Here is a 24,616-nt window from a genome sequence, read left to right on the forward strand (position 1 = left end):
TAACTCACGCATTCACAATTACTTCCAGGTGGAAAACTAAGGTGGTTCTTTCCTTTTTGTTCAGATGGTATCTTTAATTAAAAATCACCTTTAGTAAAAGTCTCTTAAAGACTTGACTTTAAGAATTAGACTTGCCCATTTTTCAACCATGGCTGCAAGAAGCCATCACAACCTTGGACAAGAAGAAAGTGATCTCTGCTGTCTTTCAGTGGTCTCAGTTCTCCAATTTCTATGAGAAAAACTGGTGAAGGCAAGTTTACTGAATAAGAGTTTGGGGTACACACGTCAGAGTTGACATAATGCATAAGTTACCATTGGAACCACATGCTACATGCAAAAATGAATGCTTATAGAACAAATGACTTTATATTTTTTAAAATAATGTTGAGTGACATGGGCATTGAGGTGCATGTCTTTAATCTCAGCAATTCAGAGGGAGAGGAGGCAGGCAGATCTAGGCCAACCTGGTCTAAAGAGAGAGTTACAGGACAACCAGGGCTACACAGAGAGATTTGCACCCCCCCCAAGCAAAACAAAACAAAAAAATTAACATCAATAAAAATGTTCCTCTATTATTATTGGACTCACCCCCTTTTAATTGTTTTAAATGAGGGTGTTTTCCAAAGTCATTCTATAACTTAAGTATCATAGTAAAAATGTCCCAACCTGCATATCAGCTTCAGAGTATTGATTATCTTTTGATCTAGTTCTGACTTTGCCTTGAGACTTCAGCCATAAAAGATTTAAAAGATTCTGCCCGTCACTAAAAGCTATCATCTGTAATCCTTGCACTCACCTCTTTCAAAATCCAGATGACTGAATGTCACATTCAGTCACCTTTATAAGCTCTCAAATCAAAGTTTCCAATATCAACAACTTGCCTAACTCATCACTCTTGCTTCTCAACTCCCAATTTATTGGCCATTCTTTACCGCCCCTTGCCACTTCCTGTCTGCAGGGTTCACATGGCCAGAGCAGCAGGCAGGCTTCTTGTGTCAAACAGCTTTAAAACTCCCACAAATTTCATGCAAGAAATGGGAAAACATAAAAGTGGTGCATGTCAAACATCATCGCATGTTGACAGTAAATCGCTTTGTTGACGTTCAGTTTGTCTGACACCACAAGCAGCTGGCAGAGATGTCTGTGTGTGTGAATGTGTGTTTCAAAGTAATTTCTGAAGCCTTCACAAAATACGGCTGTCTTCTCCTCCATTCTTCTTTTTTTAACCTTTTACAAATAGCCAAAGTAATGTATGGATGTACGATTTTTGCTGCCCTTCCCTCTCAAACACAAGCAATAAAAGTTGATTTACACTAACAAGCTAAAAGCTCTGAGTGCTTCTAGACTGATGCATTCTAGGAGGGAGGGCCATTCTCGGTGTTTGATGGTAGAAAGCATTCTACAATAGACCCCAGAAAGACCTAAATCTCAAAGCTGCAATTCATAGTTTTGTTCTGCAGTCATCCAAAGGGAGAAACAATCCAGTTAATATTGGTCAGGTGGACACTGTCTACTCTTTGTTTGCTTATGATTCTAGCTATTCCAGTTACACCATGCAAGGTCCACTCTATTTAAGCCCCCTTACTTGCTCTGTTCTGTCCCTGAGAGTCGCAGTTAAAACAGGTTCAGATCATTACTAATAGTAAGGACAAAACATGTTTTTGAGAGATCTCACACTGGAGAAATGTGTGTGTGCTACAAACAGTGCAGGTGGGTGCTACTAGTTGCAAGTTAGCATTCCTATTATCTGTAAAGAGAAACAGCAAGATGCAATAAAGAACTGGAAAAAGGGAAAACATTCTACTGATAATTGCCTCTTTTCCTCCTATTTCATATTTCACTAGCAAATATACTAATTGTTCTTGAAACAATGTCTAGATGTGTATAGAATTACTGAGGAAACGCAAATTTCCAATTTGCAGAGGCAGATCAGTCCTCAAGAAAGCATATGTGAGGTCTTCTTAAAATGCGATGGAACTGGATGCTTTCAGGTCTGAAGTAGCATGAAGAGGAGATGACAGGCACACTGCAATCACCATGATGGCTACATTCAAGGGAGTAAGGTGTGGTGTATGAATGAATGAGTTACCACCAGGACAGAGTGGTGTGGAGAGACAAAAAGTTAAGTAGATATTTCATTTTGGCATTGACCTGTCTCCCTCACACCAGACAAAACCATAAGAACTCAGGCCTGCCACCTTAATGACCATAGGACCATCCTCTCTACACTTAGGAGAGGATGTATGAAGACAACAGTTAAACAGTTAATGTTTTAAGGCTTGTTAACAATCATGGATGGGAGAGGGGTTCATGTGGGTCTCATCCCTTCCTGATGAACAATTAGACAGGTTGGATTCTAGGAGATATTGTTACCATCTTCAGTTGTGTAACCATTGGTGATGCCCTCAGGTTCCAATGGACACTGATAACATAGATGGCACTGGTTAAACTCAATAGGTCACAAACCAAATGGACAATGAAGTAAGAAATAGATATCCAGAGTGAGGCAGTTATAGGGTGTGAAGGGTGGGGTGAAAGAGAGTATAGGGTGAAATGATCAGAATGTTTGTATGAAACTTAATTGTGTGAAAAGAAAAGCTTAGATTTCGGAGCAATAGAGCAACCATGTTTCAGTCTCCCCTATTTACATTTGTGAGAAATTTGGAGTAAGCTATTGAACTTTGTGGTGTCTTCATCTCCTTGTAATATCAGTTTTGCTGTTGTATAAGCCTTGCACTACTTTTATATTAGTTTTGCTTATCAACAAAGGTCTTCCTATGTTTAATGCTCATTTACTGAAACCCATTTATAGAATTAGGGCAATATGTGAAAAAATTATTTCTATAAGCTACAGAACAAATTCCTAGTAATTATTTACAAGCATACACTTAAAAATAAATAGCATGTTTCAAGAGGGGGGCTTCCTTAAAAAATAAATCAAAAGAGAAAACAAACAAACCAAACAACCCAAAAGACCTAGGAAGATGGTTAAACACATAAAGGCACTGTCTTCCCAGTCTGTTAAACTGAGTTCAGTTCCCTAAACCTACGTGGTAGAAGAAGAGAATCAATGCCCGCAAACTGTCCTCTGACCTCCACAGACACTCTGTGGCATGTGCAAATATGCATGATTGTATACACACATGTGCATGCACACACATAAACACATGTAATGAAGTAGGTTTTTACTTAACAAACACCAAAACCCCCAAATAATATCAAAATTCCAACAAATAGTGAGCAAATTAAAGTTCAGTTTTTTCAAATAATGAGTATTCATAAAATATGGAAAGACTTATCGACTAAAGAAATGAAAATCATTTATCTGTACGTAGAATGATGAATATTTAGAATGCTGCTAAGTATTATGCTGGTTTATTAGGTGGAGCTAGTGGGTTCTCATTCCAGTTTTATGGCCTCACTCATCCTGGTTTTATTAGGTGGAGCTAGTGGGTTCCTCTTCAAGTTTATGACTTCACTAGTTCTGGGTAGTCAGCATTATTTCCCTCTTGTTGAGCATGTTCTAAGTCCGTGTAGCGTGCTGAGGATTATAAAAACAGTAGACATACTAACATGAATGGCGAAAGATTTGGGAGAAGCCTCAATTCTACCCAAAAGGCCAGAGGCAACTTACGAGTGACGAGAGAAGAAATAGTCTTCCCAGAAAAGAGCACACTAAATGTTATTCAGTACCAAGTGGTGAATCCTGAAAATCCACCTAAAAGTAACATTATACACACTAAGCAGGGTGTATTTAAGTATTTAGGAATACCTACCTACATACTACCTACACACACACAAGCAGCAACAACTCAAGAAAACGAGGCCATGAATTTGAGAGTAGGCAGTCCATGGGAGGTTTTAGAGGGAGAAAAGCAGGAAAAAATCATGTAATTATATCACAATCTAAAGATCAAAACTACATCGAGACTCCATTTCAGTTAAAATGCTTACTGTCAAGAAAATAAGAAGATAGAAAGAAAAAATAAAGAGGAAGACACAAACACACACACACACACACACACACAGAGAGAGAGAGAGAGAGAGAGAGAGAGAAAACTGTATACTTTAGATAATTTTAGTTCCACAAATAAATATATCCACAATTGGCTAACATTTACTGGAGTAATGGTATACATAGAGATGGTATTACAGTTGTAGCAACAGTTGCTGTAGTGATAGGAATAGAACTGACGTAAGATGGAGAAACAGGGTAGTGTTTTATTAGGAAGTATTTTCTAAGACAAACCTTCAGTGGCGTGAAGAAACCAGGATCTGTTCCATGGAAATGCTGCAGTGCAGTTAAAATGAAGAGTTCAGTCATACCAGAGCAGACACTAGAAAAATGTTGGAAAATCCCATCATCCCTTCCATATTCTAGAGCAACCTTGCTGTCCTAATTGTCATGGCTCCTACAAAGCTGTGTAAAGAAGGAAATGTCAGTGGTTGAGCATTTTCTTGTAGCCATGATGTAATTCATAAGATGTTTCCCCTAAAGTAATCCTCCTTATATTAGCATCTGTCTTTATCAGTCTTCTGATGAACATCAGGACAGAGTAAAGCAATTGCATTCATGAACCAACATAGTTCAAATAGAAAAAAATTCAGTTGATGGCTTCAGTAGAGTCAGAGAAGATTCTCAGAACCCCAAAGCTGGAGTCTTTGACTGATCGTCCAGGAATTCAGCCTCTTATTATCATTCCTCTGAATCAGATCCTTGGGACTGAAGTGTCATAATGATTCACTTTGAGGTCACACCCACTGAGGATGAGGCCTTGACCATCTCTGCTATGCAGAATCTGCCCACAGAACTCTTCCCACCACTGTTAAAGAACGTCCTCTCTGGCAGACAAACTGGCATTCTGAGAGCGTTGGTGTGAGCCTGATCCTTCTCTTAACCCCTCACCCTTGGGGACCCTGGTGAACATATCTTACCTGAATACCTTGCAGACTGTGCTGCACAGACATAGTGTGGACAGAGAAGATTCACCCCAGGAGATGGTAATATCAAGTGCTTGACCAGAGAAATATACAATGTCTGAGGTGCATGAGATGGACCAGAGGTTGGAGATTAATCAGCATAGGCTAACAGGAAGAAGTGGATAATGAGGACCTTTCTATTCACAATGAGGAGGCATTGAAGGTGGTCACTAACATTTGTCTCAGGTTCTACCTGGTTGAACACCAATTACAGTAGTTGCAGTGGGCTCAGGCAAGAAACAGCTCCCTACAGCTGGGACTCTTCAAAGATACAGATTTGTGAGGCAGGTGTAGGCCACCCAATAGGTAGCTGGGGTTCTCAAGGTCTAGGCTGGCAGGAAGATATCCATGCACCTACCTGATGGCTTGATGTGCTGGGTAGGTGGGTCCCATTATGTTAAACAAATATGTACTGGAGAAATGGGAAAGACAATCAGAACCATTTATGTTCTGATCTGAGTGTCCTGTGCTTATACTAGAACCTGATGTCATCTTGGCCCAAACTGCTGTCAAGGGTCGTGTTTGGGTTTGTGGTCCAGCTACAGCTGTGGTCTATATTGATGTCTGTGTCTTGTGTTGCCTCAAGGGGACATGGAAACCAAGCATGATGGAATCAGGGGGCCATGCTGAGCCTGTACTGTCCTTCACTGGACCTGGGATAGCTGACCCTGCCCCCTGCTGGATGCTACAGCAAGAGGGCCCTGACCCTCATGGGATAGCTCCCCTCTCCCAGCACTTGGGATACATGCTCCCTCTCATCATGGGTAGGAGAAAGCTGACTCTAATGGCATGGGCATAGATAGGGTGGAATATGGGATCTGCTCTTCACCTAACAGTAGTGGCTGCAGTGGCCTGGACTAAGCAGATCAATACCACCCAGGTCCACAGCATCAATCTCATCTAGAACCTGCTGGAGCTCATGAAGCAATTTGTCCTGGAGAGTACTAGTTGCAGGATCTATGAGACTCGGGGTGGCCTGTACTTCTCATTCATTTCCCAATTGCTCATACCCAAATAATCACACGGAAACTATATTAATTATAACACTCTTTGGCCAATGTTTTTAATGTATTCCTAGCCAGCACTTACATCTTAAATTAATCCACTTCTAACAATCTGTGTATTGCCATGAGGCTGTGGCCTACCGATAAAGTTCCTATGGGTCTGTCATATCCTTCTCCTTCAGTAGCTACATGGTGTCTCTCTGACTCCACCTACTTTCTCTCGGCATTTCTGTTTGGATTTCCCACCTGGCTTTACTATACTAAGCCATTGACTGATACAGCTTATTTAATAACCAATGTTAATAAAACATATTCAAAGCATACAAAGGGGAATCCCCCATCATTGGCTGAAGGTCATTCTAGCAGAATGTTGGTGAAGATCCAATATTGAAGGTGATGTATCAAAAACCAGAGGCCTTGAACCAGACTAGGGACTAATTGCAGTGAACATTTGACAGTAAAGCTGACGGGACAAAATGGTAGACTGAAAAAAGAGTATACTGGGAGTAGACTGTGTGACACACTGCTTGGCCCCCAGTGCCACTAGGAGGAATGAAGAGGTTTTGAAGAGACAAAGAGATAGAGGAGCAAAGAGGGTTTTTTTTTTTTTTTGTTGTTGTTGTTGTTTAAGACAGAGTTTCTCTGTGTCACCCTGGCTGTCCTGGAACTCCCGTAGATCAGGCTAGCCTCAAACTCATGAAGATCTGCCTGCCTCTGCCTCTGGAACTCATGGAATTTGCCTGCCTCTGCCTCCTGAGTGCTGGGATTAAAGGCATGCACCGCCACCACCTTGTTACAAAGAGGATTTTGTTGTTGTTTTAGTTTTTCCTTTTTATTTTTTGTTTGCTTATTTTTTTGAATGCTTTTAATTTCTGTTCGGGGGAACATTGTACAGGGGAGGAGAGGATACGGAGTTACTGGGAGGTGAGCAAAATTTGGGTGCATGATGTGAAATTTCCAAACATTCAATAAAGAAATTATATTAAGGGTCTGGCGACATGGCTCAGAGGTTAAAAGCACTGGTTGATCTTTCAGAGTTTCTCAGTTCAATTCCCAGTCACCACAACCTAGCAACCATCTGATAGCTTACAGTCATTTATAATGAGATTTGGTGTCCAATTCTATCATGCAAGCAGAACACTGTATACATACTAAATAAATTTTAAGACAAATATAATACTTTATGTAGAAGAATGCAAGTAGATTCATTTCTACCACCATTCCTAAAACTCAATTTCAAATGGATCAAGGACCTCAACATAAAACCAACTACCATGAACCTCATAGAACAGAAAGTGGGAAGTAACCTTAAATTCATTGGCACAGGAGACCACTTACTAAATATAACTGCAGTAGCACAGGCACTGAGAGTAATAATTAATTAACAGAACCTCCTAAAACTGAGACGCTTCTATAAAGTAAAGGATATGGTCAACAAGACAAAACAACAGTCTACAGAATGGGAAAGGATCTTCACCAACCCCACATCAGACAGAGCTCATGGAAGCACTGAGGACCATATGGCAGCCCAAGTTGTTCTTCTTTTATACAGTTTTATGCTGTGAATGTTTTGTTAGAGACCACCAAACATTGTGTTTGTTGACACTAAATGAGGGAAGATTGCTTCTGGGTACAGAGAAATGAAAGAATAAAGACAGGTCTCACACCTAGGACTCAGAACACACACTTTCCATTTTAGAAACAAAATGGTGTTCAGTGGGGTCATATAATGTGGGATGAGGTTAACCTGGGGTGTCTTGTGGAGTTACAAAGACAATTCTGCATTTTCTAAATGTGTCTTCTCTCAGTACTGGATAAGTAGTAGCTTTCTTCACTATGATTGCTGCAAAGTAATGGTCAGATCCCAGAAACCTGTTGAGTCCCCCTCTGCCATTTCCCACAGTCATTAACCTCATTTCCAAGTTCATGGTCAGGAGGGTCTTCTGAGCTGAGGAATGAGAAACACTGTTTTCTGAGTGCAACTGAGGTTCATGACCTCTTGGTATTAACAAAGATGAAAGCTACTTTGACATTTATTTCTTTTCTGTCCCTTTTTTGGTCATTAGTTACATTCCAATTTTGTGACTTCTCAGAGGGTTAAGTGCACAGTATTGTTAAACTACAGTCTGCAATGCAGATCTAACCTCTTTTGTAGGACGCTTTGAGGAATTTCAAGGGATTGCAATCCAGGTTACTCGTGAGCCACTGTGGACACATCAAAGATGGTGGAAGAACAAGAACAGCAGAACATTCATTTCCTTTCCTTTTTCTGTTATTTTCTTTTGTTTTAAATTCTCTACTGTATCCCAGGCTAGGCTTGAGCCGCACATTCTCCTGTTTCTACCTCTCAGTGCTGAGATTATCAACATACCCTATCATGCCCAACTTTCATGCCATATATCTGCAGGGTCCATATTCTTCTATGCTTTGCTTGCATAGAAGATTACCCAACAGGTAGAAAAAAGTCCCTGTCCCATCCTAAAGCATTTACTTTGACTCTCCAGTTGTATTCTCTTTCTTTATTTTACCAAAAATACTGAAAACTGACAATTTACCTTCCATTTTATAGGTGCAATAAATTATCAGTAAAAGGATTCTTTCTCCTATTTCTCTTTCTCTCCCATACACACATATGCACACACAAGTTAATTTATAAGATAATGGATGAAACTGAAAATGCCTTGCCTCACTTTGCATAAAATAACATTTCAGATCACTTTGTAAGAGGACATATGACATTTGAGATCACTTTGTAAGAGGAAATATAACACAGCAACATGAAGTTGTACAATGTTAGGATTTGTAAAAAACAATACAGTAGAATTCCATTATCTTTGTTAAAATAAATTAGTATGTAATTATAATTTAAATTTACATGTTGTAAATACATTTAACTGTCAAATGGTTTTAGTGAAGAATTTCCAAGTTAAAGTCTCTGTATTCTGACTTAAAGAAATTCACTAATTTTTTCTTTTATTAAAATTCTCAAATATCTTTGGCTTCTATTTAGAACTTTACGCATAGACATGGGAACAATTCACACATGTGCAATGTTATTTTGTCTCTTGACTCTCCAGCACTTGTCTAATGTCCTTCAGCTATAGATTGGATACAATGTTCTCTTAGATCTTGATCTTACCAATTTCTAATGTGCTACGGGTCCTTTAACTGTAATGGGAGGAGACAGAGATCAGCTCTGAGTAAATCTTGTGCTAAGGGATTTATGTCTCAAGTATTCACCTTTTCCAGAAGATAAGAAAGCTTTTCTTAACCAGTTAATTGAAACTGTTGAACTGAATTTCCTGGCAAACAAATTTAGATTATTCTTTCACCTTGCCACTTTTCATTGTGAAGTCTGTGAGAACAGTCTCAACTTGCATAACGTGATCATGTAGCCTTGCTTTGCCATTATGAGTTAGTAAGGGTTTGTAAGAATAAAACATGAGGACTAGTTCTCTGTCAAAGCAAGTGACACTCAAATTCCACTCCTCACAACCCTCGCTAGCCTTCTAATGATGTGGAGCAACACCACATTTTATCACTCCCTCATCATTGATATTTACAGAGCTGGAAGCTAGGATGAAGGCGTTTCTTTTCCAAGAGATTCTTGACAGTCAATGGTAGCTGGGAGAAAGTTATCACTCCTTCCATGGTCTGTCCACTGAGAAGATGCCCTTGTTCCACTAAATAACCTGTCACCCACATTCATGCATGCTGCTGTGGGATGCTGTGGGCTACATACAAGATAAGGAAGAATGGAGGACATTTTTTAGGACTTCAGTGCTGGGAAGTGCAGGAATGGGAGGATGGGAGATGACAGTAGGAGGTAAAAACTGTTCTGTTTCAGGCATTCATATGGCTCAGCTCAAGTCTGTGCTGGGTCTAGGGTCCTTCAGTCCCTATTCATTCACACGTACTTGTTATACACCTCAACGCCCACACTAGCATAAAGGTTCTTCCCTTCTCTGTGACTCCTCCCCCATTATGCTAGCTCCCAGGCTGTTGCAGTTCACAGACTTTGCTCCTCCCAGATACCTCTCTGTGTGTGTGTGTGTATCTGTATGTGTGTGTGTGCATGCATGTTCACTGTGAGAATGTGTGTGTCCCCACTATTCTCTACTATTTTCTCTCTTGCCATTATTCATTATTCTCTTTCTTCCCTAGCTATGACTATGTCCATTCTGCATCTTTTTTCCTCTTTGGTCTGGACTATTGCAGACATTTACGGCTGTTCTCTATCTCTTACCTCCAATAAAAACCTTCCCACAAAATCCTGGAATGGCCATTCTGTGTGTTTTTTTCTTTGTTTGTTTGTTTCCTTTTGTTTGTTTATTTGTTTTATTTTTTTGAGACTTTAGGCAGCTATGTCCTGAAAGTCACTCTGTATACCAGGCTGTCCTCAAACTCACAGAGATCTGCCTGCCTCTGCCTGCTGAGTGATGAGATTAAAGGTTGTGCCACCACTGCCTGGCTGTTCTGTGGTTTCTTTACTGTGACCTCACCTGCAACAATGACTACAGTTCATTATATACACATATGAAAATGTCAAGGAAATTTGGAAAAATTATTTTCTCTCTTCTTTTTCAAACAGAAACTATAGGCAACACCTTGGAAGCAACCGAGTATGTTTCTTCATGCCTGCCTTTGTGGCATCATCTGCACACCTGCATGAGCCTCCAGGGTGTAAGCACTTAGGGAAGAGCTTTTCATCCATCTTAATTTCATTTGGGCTACTAAGATGTTTCACACATAGGCAGGGTCAGTTACTTGATAAAGGCCTGTGTTCAGTTTTACATAGCAAAGTATGTTCATGACACTTTCAAACCTCTCATAAGAAATTTTTATTCTAAGATAATCAAAATGTGTTTATTAGACTGGGCTTGGTGACACACACCTTTAATCCAAGCACCCAGGAGGCAGAGTCAGATAGATCTCTGTGCATTCAAACCAACCTGGTCCACACAGAGAGTTCCAAGAGAGCAAGAGCTATGTAATGGGATTCTGTTTTCTGTTTGTTTGTTTTGCTTTTGTTTTTTAAGAACTTATTAAACATTGTGCAATTACTGTGGTTTGTCTGTACATGTCTGTGTGAAAGTTTTTTTTTTTACTGTGCATAAAGTATGCTTTTGGAATGAATGAATGAATGAACTTTCATGGAGGCTAAGATTTTCAGTGCTGTTTGATTGAGAAGGCAAAGTTTGAGCAAATTCAATGGAAGGAAATGGATTTGAAATTGATCGTGGCGTTAGTCTTAATATTTAGAGCATGGGAAATTCCCCTGCTAGAAGAACTTTGCTTCGACAAAGAGCCAACATTCCAACTGTACCTGTCATCATCTTAGTTAGCAGGTTGCTCTACAGGACCTGAGAGAGAATTCTAGTTGTGTCTTTTAGGGATGTTGGCCAGTTTGATTCAGACTGACATATTGCTTATAGCCAGACTTATGCCCAGAAGTTAAACATGAAATATGTGTGGGGAGAAAGAGAATCTGAGTAGGTGAACTGGTTTTCAGCTGTCAGAACTTTCTTCTGCTATCTGAGCACACAGATTATTACCACAGTAGCAATAATATTGCTACTATAGTTTATAAGATTGATAGGTTCACATTTAACTTTAATACAAAGAGCTTTTGAATAACTAGCACCCTAGTCCATGTTAAAAATAAATGAAGAGGAGGGTCCTGGCAGGCCCATTGCTTCCTGAAATGTGGTGGTAATAGAATTACCCTTTAGAGAGTTTCATTAGGAGAAAGGGCCTCAACCATGAGAGCCATGAGGTGAGAGAGCACTAAAACAAACTAGTACGTTAGATTAGAGGCAACATAAGCAGAGTCTTAAAAGAAAAAAAGATACTGCCCTTAAAAAAAATAAAACCTGGAGAGGGGCTTTATTGGAAGGGACAGCCTAAACTAAGAGTAACAGAGATTGTCATCATGAATATCAGACTGCCATGCTCTTTCAGTGGATTGCTAGAAACTCCATACCATAGAATAATGGTCTGGCCTATGTGATAGAGTGGAAAGGAGCTAGGTACTGGGTAGGATGATAGGAGCTATAAAAACTGCATCACAGGAGGGCTTCATAATTCTGTCCTGGAAAGAACTTCAGGTGCCGTGACCTGGTGTCTTCAGACTATGGGACCTGGTCTATTAGAACGTTAGGTGCCGTGACCTGGTTTCTTCAGATCATGGGACCTGGTCTGTTAGAGTAACCAGTGTCTTTTATTGACAAACCCATGTTTCCAAATGGGTGGTATGCCCAGCGCTGTTAGTAGGTGTGCGTTATTTAAAACAAACCAAAAGAGCAAGCATGGTTGGTTGCGACTCAGCATAAACACTAAAGTACCTTGTATTGAAACCTATTATGGGATCATGCTGTAAACATGAAGACTTAACATTTGAATGCTATCTGGATAAATTAATCAGTGAACATAAAATAGGATGTGGACATGAGATCCATATGATACAATTTTAAAATCTTTTTGTTTCGGATATTTTCAAACTTAAACAAAACTAAACAGTACAGATGTTATAGTTAGGACTCAACAGTCTGTTCATTTATTTGTTTACAAATGCTGAAAATTCCAGAATCATTTTGTTCCTATTGAAAGACAAAATACAGTCAACTTATTACAGCTGTTACTACCAGACCCTTTTCCCTATTGCTCCATTGGAGGAAAAAGTACATTACAGCAGAGAAGGATTTGTGAAAGGAAGGAATAACTGGGCCTTCTATCTTTTAACCCAGAAGAGACCAGAAGCATCCAGGATTCTCTGTAAGTTCTGAAAATATGTCTAAGATCCTAGATTATCTGGCACCTGTCACTCAGTCACAAGTGTTCGAGATCCAAGAGTTAGTGTTTGTGGTAGGCAAGGTGCAAGTCAGGTCTGCAAGGCTAGAACCTACCATCTAGCATGATTCTGACCGCAGCCATTTACTGGTAAGCTTTCAGCCCTTGGAAGACCTGCCTTGAAAGGAGATTTCCACTTATCTCTGCTTTAAACTCTTCTGTCTGGTTTGCTGGATTTTTATAATGTAGCTCAGAATGAAAAGCAGGGAGATACACTTATGCATTTTGAAACACATTAAACTTTTAATATTTTTGTTTTAAGTACAATGCAGCTATTTGCAGATGTAGAGAACTGTATTATAAAAATTCCCCCTAAATTCTGTGCATCTTACAGAAATCCTCAAGTTCATATTGAGAGCTGTGTTTGAACTGATTACTGCCCTTGGAGGTCATAAACCAGGATATTTATCAGAGAAGTTAATGCCTTTTGCCTACCTGAGCCCAACTGTCTCTTAATGGGTTAAAGGAACAGTTAATCATAACATAGGGTGTGTATTACTCTGCCCTTCACATAGCACCTGGCCTTTTCCTACAGAAGAAAAACATAGTACAAGGGAAGCCTATGAGCTATAAGATTATGGAAGAAAATCATTCTGTATTAAAAAAAAATAGCTCCTACAGCTCACTCACCCATATCATTTTCAGGATGGACTAAGGGAAAAGGAAAGGAATACAAATATTGAGGCATCATGGTTAGCAGAGAACAGAACTTGATATGACCTAGATGATGAGGAGGATATGCAGACTTCCGTTTCAGTAAAACTGAAGAAACTGCCTAAAGGAATCTGAGTGCTTGTGGAGGAGACAGTGCTGGAATTTCATCAGATTTATAAATTGTTTTCCAGTGCTCTCTTTCTTGCCTTTCTGTATTCCACTATTTCTAGGTCAAGGTCCTCTAGTCTGACACACCCAGCTGAAGTGTACAGCCCTCTGTCTGACTCTCCTGCCCTCTTTTCATATAAGTTGTTCTCTTCAGTCCACCAAGAAAGTAGTAGACATTCTAAAAAATTAATTTCTAATAAACTACCAAGTCAGATAGGTGTTCACAAATAAATCTCATAAGAAGACTTACTTATCTTATTGTGTCTTGTTACAGAAGTTTCTTATTATTCATAATGTAAAGTAATATTGATTTAAAGAGGTATAGTGGAGATTCCTAGGAAGAGTTGGCCAGTGAACAGAATTTCAGAAAATTAGCACTGTATATTTTACTGAGGTAAGGTTTTTCCTGTCTATTTTACTGTATGCTCCATACAAGGTGGCCCAAAGCATCTGGAAAATGTTCCTGTGTCTGTCTCCCATATATCTGTATGAGTGCTGCTACTACATATACGCTATTGTACAACAGTACTTTTCCTTAGGTATTAGAAGACACTCTCCATCTTGGACTTTGCTCCTGGTAGCCATGGCAACTAGAATGGACCACAGACTGGTTGTCAGGTCCCAGGAAATGGTAACGGAGCCATAGATACGTTTTAGCGGAGTGAATAGAGGGTTACAGGCCCTCACTGCACATTTCATCTATTACTGCGTCTCACAGTTTAAAGTGATCTTGATAGATGCTGGACGACATAGGACCTGGAAGATTATATGCAAGTAGAACGCTATGATGCAGACTCCATGAGAACATCATTTATAATATGATGGTATTTGTGGTGTGGGGTCACCCATGTTCCTCTCAAATCTCAAATGTATGCTGTAAACCCAACAGACACAATGCTTCGCCAAGTTGGTCTTTGGTATAATTTACTTTGATCAGATCTAGGGTGAATAGGCCTTTTTACATATCTCTCTAGAAAAAGTTAACATGATGTGCTAGTGAAAATGTCTGGCATTAATGGGTTCCAGAGGTCAAAATTGGGTTATGAGGTTTTCATATCTACTGTTTTGTCTGTTGAATCATGTCTCCAGAATGAACTGCTATACCCTTAAGCTTTGAGAATGTGAGGACAAACAAACAGCTGTATAACTGCTGTGGAATCATCTGTCTGCACACTGGAATATGTATTACAGTCATTGGTTAACAAAACGTTGACAGCTGTTAGTCAGAAGAAAGAATAGGCAAGACACCCAGACACAGATGACTCTGAGAGGGGAAAGGGTAGAGCCAGTAGAGATGCTAGCCAGCTGGTGAGCAAACAAAACATGTAGAAAATGAATTAACATAGCATGAGCCACGTTCCAAAGCATCAGTAGAAATATGGGTTAATTTAAATGTAAGAGTTAGCTAGTAATAAGCCTCAGCTATTGCAGAAGAATTTGCAATTAACATAAACCTCTTTATGGTGATTTGTGAGCAGCTGTCAGAATGTGAAAACCCTGCCTACATATAACTTTTGGATTTACTCTGAAGCTACGTGGAAAATATTGTAAAAGACCTAAATTCCATTACATCCATTCAGTACCCCAACATGGCACAATTCTTTCAGATTTAGGAACTAGAAAGCCCTTGATTTCCCCAAGAAAAATTATGTTCAATATTCTCTGTATATTGTACATAATTCTGTGAACAAAACAATCCATGTCAACAATAGGGTCAGAGTTGAGCCAAAGTTCAAGCAATGGTCTGGGTGTCCTCTCCTTGTCAGTCCTTGATGCATACAGCAGGCCTCAGGTGATAGACTGTGTGGGACGATGTGATAGCAATGTTGAGTCCATTACTTTGAGGATTCCAGTTCATGTTTTCTTGATATGATTTTAATACTCCCAAGAACTTCCACAGTTTTAGTTCACTCCAGAAGACTTATAAAGTGCCTCCCTTTCTATTCCCAACAATAAGTTATTTACCAATCTGTGTTGGATGAATGGTGCCTGTCAGATGGAACAGTTTCTGGGTCTAGCCAGGGACAATACTCATCCTTTTGACCCCACAATGAAGTTACTTGTAAAATGGAGTCTATTGGAGCATGTACAACCTGAAAATATTTTATACAACACAGAAAGCTGATCTCAACAGCTTTCATGTGTATATATTTGTTTCTCTTTAGATAGGCTGCTGCATTGATTCCTTTGTGTTTTATCAGCCATTTTCATTTCTGGGGTGGATGTAGCATACATATGCTTTGAAAGTAAGATCATACTTAGCACTTGGTGCTGTAGTAAATCCAACAGCCAGTAGTCTTTAAGTTACCTGCCCGCTTAGACATGGCCTATATACTATAAATGCCGATGTAAAGTGCACGTTCCCTCTCTCTTCCAGGTGCTGGATTTGGTTCCTTTTCCCCGTTTATGCAAAGGACTGTGATCTGTGAGTCTGCCCCCAAATAAATAACCCTTTATTTTACTCAATTCTGAGCTAGTGTGGGATTTTTTTTTTTTTTTTTTTTTGCATCCATTTTCAACTTGGTATGTGGGCAAGCTGTTCAAAAAAGCAGTGCCGCAGTGCCGGGGCCACACATCAGCACTGTGTAACTCTCACTTGCCTCCCTTCCCCTGGGATGAACAGTGTAAAGGCTCCTTGACATGTGTGATTAAAGAGAGTATGCTAAAACCCACCAGAATATGGGGCTGTGTAGGACCAAGCATAGAAAATTCCTAAGTACTGTTTGAGGAAAGAAAAGGATAGTTGAAAAAGACAATAGATTCAAATATAAGAGGCTATGGCTTGCTCAAGAAGACCCAGGTAAAATGACCGAAAGTGGAAAGGGATTTTTTTTTTTGAGCACCAGAATGAGAATTTTCTCTCTTAGCTGTTTTAAGCAATGCTTGGACATTCTTAATGAACGCCTTAGTCAAGACAGACTAAGAAGAAACTCAAGATTTGCTAATACCAAATAAAACTTGCTTGTACTCCTATGCAGGAAAAAAATTATAGACGTAGCTAGTTGTAGGTGAAGGACCTGAATAGTAGCCCTTGCTTACTCAAGTACAATGATCTCTGGATGACCCCTGATCTGATGGTCAAAAGGCCACTGGTAATAATTACTTGTCATCAGTTAGAGATCTAACATGATGTTCATGACTATTCATCAATAAGACAAGTTTGAACAGGAAAGCCAAGGCTAAGATTGATGTGAGAAAGGGCTATAAGTCCCCAAGGCAACCAAGGAAAATTCCTATTTCTGTAGAAGTCAATACAGAGAAAAAAAAAAAAGATCAAAGTTTTCAAAGACAGAATTTGTGAAGTCAGACCCAGAGATTAAATCTATTGGTACAAGTAACCTTGGTCGTAGGAAAGACTTATTTCTTATATACATTTTATTTTTTAATACTTATTAGGTTTATAGGAAAACTGCAAAGAAAATATAAAATAAAAATAGAAAAACTTGTCATATCTACTTTCATCACTCTTTCTCTTATTAGTAACATTAATCTTTTATGAACATGAAACAATTAAACAAACAATAAACAAATATTTGCATAACTTTTGCTTGTTTTGAAAGAGGGTCTCACTATGTATCCAAGGCTGGCTCAATATTCACCATGTAGCCCAAGTCAGTTTCGAACTTGTAATTCTTAGGCCTCCATTTCATTTCTAAATAATATTCCATTGTAAGGATGAGCATGGTTTTTTGTTGTTGTTGTTGTTGTCTGTTGAAAACAACTTGGTGGTTTCTAACTTTTGGCAATTTCACAAAAGCTGATTTAAACAATATATGTGCCTTTTATGTAAATGTAATTTTTCATCTTATCTGAATAGTAGAAAATAGGATGGCTTGGCTTTATGTTACAGTTATGTTCAATGTTGTGAAAATTGTCAGCTATCTTTTAATGTGAAAACACAAATTTGCATTCCTGCCAACAATGAATGAATTGCTACCGTTTTAAATTCTCATCAGCATTTGATGTTTGCAGTCATTGCTCTTTGGTCATTTTAGTAGGTGTACAGTGGTCATTTTTGCTGTAGTGTGTAATTCTCTAATAGTGTATGATGCTTAAACACATTTTTCTAAGTTGAAAGATATGTATATATTTCATCAGATGAAGTGTTCTTTCTGATGTTTTGTTTCTGTTTTAGTTCATTTTCTAATAGTTGAGTATTTTCTTTTGATCGTTTTCAAAAGTGAAATGACATTAGTTGTATATTTCTGCAGCTCATTTCTCAGTTTCCCATGATACTTAGTAGCTTCATCTGCTAAGACTTTCACTAGTATGACCCTGTCTTTTTTACTATAAATTTATACTAAGTAGCAAAGGTGGCTATTACCAGTCTCTGATTCTCCCCTCAAGTATAATGTAGACAACTCTGGGTCTTTGGTTTTTCATAAACTTTAAGTTTGATGTTGCTACCTAAAAAATAACTTTCTAGAATTTTGTTAAACATTTGCTTTCATTGAATCTAATATATCTTTTCATCCATGAGCATGATCAATTACTTGGCACTTTAAAATTAAAATTTGGAGCTTTTCCTTATATAAATATCAGGTACATGCTGAAAAAATTAAACCTTTGAACATTAGCTTTGAAAATGTTATTGTAAATATTTTTTTGCTTTTTATTTAAATTCTAAACATTTGCTGATGGTACATAGGAAAGAAATTTGGTTTTCCAGTTTTGATATTGTACCTTGTAACCTTGCTACAATGGCTTATTAGTTTAAGATCCTGTTCATTCCCTTTCAGTTTTCTACATAGACAGCCGCATAACAAAGAACTAACATTTTATTCCTTGACTTAGCAGGTCTGCTGTTTTCTTTCCTACTATGCTAGGTAGGCTCTTAAATGTGATGGTGAAAGGCCTGGTGAGAAGGAAAATCCTTGTCTTCTTCCCACTCTTTGCTAAATCATCTAATTTCTCACAACTCAGTTTAATGTTGTCTTAAATCTTCTATATGTTTGTTTATGTTGAGATATCTTTTTAAGCCCCAAATTTTTCTGAAAGCATTAATCGTGTATAATTGATTTTTGTCTGTTTTTTAACATGTAACTTTTTTTAATCAATTTAATATGGTAGTTTTTCTGTTAAACAATTGACATGTTAAAATATATATTTTAAATAGTGAACTAGCTTTGTACTTCTCTGATAAATCTTATTTGGTTGCAGTATATCCTTATTTTTATTCATTTTGGTATTTGATGCAACATTACCTTGAGAATATTAGTATATATGTCTGGGGTAAATAGTAGATTATAGTTTTCCTTTCTAATAATGTATTTTCTGTGTTTTTACTCAAGTGATGAAATAAAAGCATTCCTACTCTCACTTTATGAAAAAATTATACAGAATTGCTCTTGTTTTTTCCCCAGTTTCCTGATGGTTACGCTCCATTCTCAGCCTGCGGAGCTGAGAGATATGAAGCAAAGACAAGAATGGGACTTGCATGTGAAGCCTATTTACAGTGGAGTGTAGATGTGGAGATTAGCTTCCCTGGTAGTTCCTACCTTCTGGTTGGTGCTCACACAGCCCAGGCTTGCTAGTTACGGTGGTTCATGCCAGAAGCTCATTCTAAGGAGCCTAACTAGCGCATTTATAGTTTAAATAAGAGAAAAACCCAAAACAATTATTGCAGCTATAAGCTAAAGAAGTCTTATCCACTTCCATACTAGGTAATGAAATATTGACTATACATTGATTTTGTAAGCTCCAGTTGCAAACGCAAGGTACAACATTATCAGCAAACTGTCTTACCAAAAAGAACACACTGTGTTCAATAATGTTTGAAAACAGAATAAAATGGGTTACCTTAAAATTCATTTGAATATCACCTTAAAAATAGCTATTGTTTTAGAATACAAAAACCCAGACCTCACGGTGTTTCATTTCTGGAGCTGAAGAAGGAGGATGGTACTCTTATAGAACCATTTAAGAGAATCAAATGAGATAATTTAGTTTATTAATATTTAATACTTTCCATTGAGCACGAACCAAACCAAACATAACTCTTGTCTCCACAAATGCTGTATTTCTGAAAAATTATGTAATTATAAGTATCATTTAAAAACAAATGCTGGTAATATAACTGATTTAAAGAGGGCTCCAACACAGAGCCAATGAATGGGGGTAGGGAATGGCGACTCAGTTAACCTTTGCTTCAAAGCGGCAGAGAATAAATATTTCCAGTGGTGTAATTTCTATTTTAACTACTCTACATTAAGGCATAAATATATCCTATGAAATGTGTGTGTGCTTGTGTGTGTGCGTGTGTGCCTGAGTGTGTGTGTAAAATTTAAAAGCAGAGGCACTTGTAAAGTGGCTTGTTCCTATAATTTTACCATGGGAGATTTTTTTTTTTATTTCAAGGCCAGACCAGAATATATGGTAAAGCCTCATCTTGACCATATTGTACTTTGCCAATTTCTGTTCTTAGTCTCAAAGGAAAATGAAAGAATGCTGTGGAAAACAATTTTCAGGTAAAGCTCTGTCCAAAGGCATCCACTGTGATGAAGATTGATATAGTCTGTAACTTGATGCTAACGTGTGCATAATAACCCATAATTATAAGCCAATTTGTTGCCAGAGGAATCAATGCAAGGTGATCTTAGCAGTTCAGTTAGGGGTTAGAAACCACACAATTTTTTTTCCTTAGGAGAGAAAAAAGAGGGAATGAACCTTTCCATTTTCAAAAAATGTATATTTTAAAGGATTTTACCTTCCCAAGAGTTCAGAACATTTTAAATATACTTTGTCACCTCTCCTTGATGAACTTGGGGATTTAATCTAATTCTCAACTTAGTGTGAGGACCCGCTATCCTTTTCCCTTCCCATCTTCTATTAATTGCACTTAAACCCTAAGCCTTCCTGATGCTCAGTCAGGAGGCAGGAGCTAGGAAAGCTCAGCCAGCTGCGCCTCCACTTGCCAAGTCTCTCTGCTCTCACAGCTTTTTCTCTTCCTCTTTCTCACTCTGTAGTTTAAACCCCTTCAAGTCTGTCTCTCTTTGAAAATGAATTTCCATTTTTTTTTTTTTCGGAGTTCAGCAAGTAGGTCTTTGTCTCTCACTTTTGGAGCCAAAAGCTTTTAGCTGCTGGGAGAAACATTACATCTTACCACCACAAAACTTACCAGCTGCAGGTTTTTGAACTTGGGGGATTTGCCCATTAGAGTGGTCTCTACGGTAATTGGCTCTCCAACCCTCTCTTCTGAATCTGGCTGCTTGAACTACAAATCTGTTTGTTTTAACAGCTTAGACATCTTGACAACTATTTTCTGTAACATATGCAGAGTAGCTATGCAAAATGTTGCTAACTGATTTACTCTATAGCTAAAATTGTTGGTACACAAATGGTCCCAACCGGAGCTGTGCATGTGCTTTAATAATTTATAATCAGTTAATATTATTTGTTTTTTTTTCTCTCTTTCGATGCAGCTCATTTGAAAGTATGATCAGGGCCACTGCTCCAAAACAATAAAGGCTTCGCAGGGAATTCACATGTGAACAGGAACGAAAACTTTCTCTGCCATATTAATTATCATTGCATAGAATTCAATATTCAACAAATCTTTTTTGTTTTTATTTATTTATTCATTTGTTTGTTTCTTTATTTATTTAAGGTTTCTGTCTCTTCCCCGACACCACCTCCCATTTTCCTCCCCCTCCGCCAATCAAGTCCCCCTCCCTCGTCAGCCCAAAACAAATCTTTATACCCAGTTCTTAAAAAGCTAATTGCAAAAGTAGTATCATTCTAGTTCCTTTGAAACATCCTCCTTCTGCCTGCATGTGTCTTTGGCTTTTACACTACATCTACTTCCATATTTAATTTTAAAGATTGAATTCCTCTTAACTATCCTAGAATGATTGAAAAAAAAAATCTGACCCATTTTATGTCTATATCATTGAAGGTTTCTTAGCCAGATCTACTAAATTCTTTTCAATATTGCTTTAGAATGCTATTACTAGCAGAAAGGCAGATGCAACTTTATAACCCATACCTTGGCACCAAAACTCTGCAGAAGTTTAATGCCTGTGCTCATATTGGTAGCTGATTTTAATCGCTTGGTGGGTAGAAACTAGGCTATTCAATTTTCTGTGTGCAGTTCTCAGATAGCAACAAGTTCAGATATTCACCAAAAACATATACTTTGCAGAATGATAAGTAGTTTTTGCAACAAATTCCTAACAGAGCAAAAAAAAATTATCAATTTCATAACATCTTAAATTCAGAGAGAAGAAAGTAATCGAAGAAGTTTGTGTAGTTGTCTTGGTCCTGAGGCAAAGCAAGTCTTCTTGCCTGTGCAGATTATAAATAATCATGAGATGTCACCTTGGGACATGCACCATCCTGAGAGCGAAATTAGAAATTATGTGCACAGCGTACGTCTACTGCTTTAGAATAGAAATCCCGTACTTGATTACTGGAAAGTGGGCTTGAAAGGCTGAGAGTTTGTTCCAGCTATTGAGCTGCATTCGAGTAAAGATAACTCCTGAGATGGGGATGAATGTCCGTGACAGCAACTGCCTGGCATGTGCAGGTCCATGGGTGAGTGTCACACACCCACACACATACAATGTTACTTGGAACAAGGTCCTATGTCCTCTCTATAGAAATTAGAAGTTGCAATAACAACCATGTGGCTGGGGCCATTAGCCAGTACTGTATGGCAAAAACGTTCCAAATAAATGTGATCAGAAAATACCCACGCACCACAGCTATCAGGTGTGAACGAAGAAATGAGATAGACTCTTATCAAATGATATATGGTAGTGGGGAAAGGGCCATTTTGCAAAGTTTAAAAACCCAATCCAGTTGATCAGTCCCCGCGGCACACGTGGATGAAGGAAGACAACACCATCCATGGTCTTCTGATGTCCACTTTTGTGCTGTAGCATTCACATGTGTGCATGCCCTCACACACACACGCACACACAAATGAATACAATTTTATAGGTGTTCTAGTATTTGTATGGCTGCATGCAATACTAAACCTTGGCTAATACTTCAGGCTGTATTTACCATTGAGTTCAAAACAGATTATAGCCATTCATGTGAGACCTAAATAAAATTTATAAAATAAAACCTAGAAGCAAATCTTTGTGACCTTGCGTTGAGAAAAGATTCTGTAGCACATAAAATAAATGAAAAATAGGTAGAATGAACTTTATCAAAAGTAAGGATTTTTTGCTTTCAAAAGACACTTTGAAAAAAATGAAAGAATTCTTACACTGGGAAAATATTTCCAAATGGGATACTGAGAAAGGAACTTACATAAGTGAAAAGCACTCCTGCATATCTTCAGACAACTGTATAAAACGAGCAAGCAACAAACTTAGGGAGATCAAATGAATAGAGCAAAGAAAGTAAGGGAAATGGAAAGAGACATAGACACTGCTCAGAGTCGCTGCTCATCCCGGCTCACTGAAATGCCCCTGTAACTTTCCCAAACTCAATTTGATAAGGAAGGAGAAGGGGATATATAATCATATATGTTGTGTGGTCTGGAGTACACGTTTATTCCTGGCATTTGTGAGGCAGAAGCAAGAGAATGTCTGAGAGTTTGAGGCTAGCCTGATCTACATATAAATTCAAGGTCAGCAGATCGACATAGGAAGATCCTGTCTCATTTTTAAAAAATAAATAAACTAGTTTAAATAGAGTTACTGTACACAGGGAATAATGCTTCTCTGAGAAACCATGGGTCACCAAATAAAACAAACTCAGTACCAACCAGGTAAGGGATATAACTTCTCAAGGTGTTAGTCAAGGGTATCCCAGAGACCCTCAAAAATAGTATAGTTATTTTCACTAGAGCTTAAAGGTACATTCCTATTACTGAAGAGAATACTCACAATTGATACAAGACTTTTGAGAAATCAAGTGCCGGTCAGGAAGTCCCCTCCCCACTGGCTAATTTTCATAATACTGGTAGGCACTAAAATTCACCAACAGTCTTATCCTAACTTTGATATTTGTGAGCTACAATAATGAGTAGAATGGTAAGATATGCTGACAGTGCCATAGTGGCATGGATGCTAAGGGGGTATATCTGCTATTTTTCTATTTGTATAATAAAAAATATGACCAAATCATCTTACAAAGAACAAAAAGCAAAAATGAGTTTATGTTGGCTTAAGACTCCAGAGAGTAAGATTCATAATGGTGGGGACAGAATGATAATAGGCAGCAGGCATCGCTTGAGGAGCAGGAACCTGAGAGCTCACATCTTGAACCAAAAGCATGAACACAGAGAGAAAATGGTAAGTGACTCAAGGTTTCTTTTCAATCTCAAAGCCTGCCTCCAATGACATTATTTTTCCAGCAAGCCCACACTTGCTAAACCTCCACAAAACAGTGCCACCACCTAGGGACTGGTTGTTCAAATGCCTGAGACTATGTGGGGCATTTATCGTTCGAGCCACTATTGGGAGCAAGCTACCAGTGCCTGATTGGATTTAAGGCCCACCCTATAAAAGTAAACATAAGCATGGTTCTGAAAAACTTGCCAAGAGCCCATGGCTAGAGAGGTCAGAGATCCCAGAGGAAAATTTAATACTCTCATTGTTTTCAATGGACATAACAACAAAGTAACCTCTCAGTTCTCATCTCTCTACACAGAAATTGGTGTGACTCTCAGACTGCATCAGAGAAGTGTCCGTGTGCAGTGGATGGTGATTAAGGCAGAAACTCACAGTGGTGAGAGTTCGGAGAGTATCAGCGAAGTGCTCAGCCACAAACGGGCATCTGTGCCATTGTCCACCTTTCCCCAAGGCTCAGCGATCATCATGAAAAAGAGGGATAGAGATATTGTGAGAGAAAGAGGTCGGTTAGGGTCTCCTATACCTGACAGGAGCCCTGCATTCATGAACTCAGCAGCTGTGGTTGTTTACAGAAGACTCGTAAAAGGCGACATCAGTTAATATCTGAGCACAGCTGGGAAATGAACCACAGGTTCACACCTTAACCGAGGATGT

This window comes from Alexandromys fortis, unplaced genomic scaffold (genome assembly GCF_014885135.2).
Source record: "Alexandromys fortis isolate MF-2015 unplaced genomic scaffold, M_Fortis_MF-2015_v1.1 scaffold_35, whole genome shotgun sequence".
Classification (NCBI taxonomy): domain Eukaryota; kingdom Metazoa; phylum Chordata; class Mammalia; order Rodentia; family Cricetidae; genus Alexandromys; species Alexandromys fortis.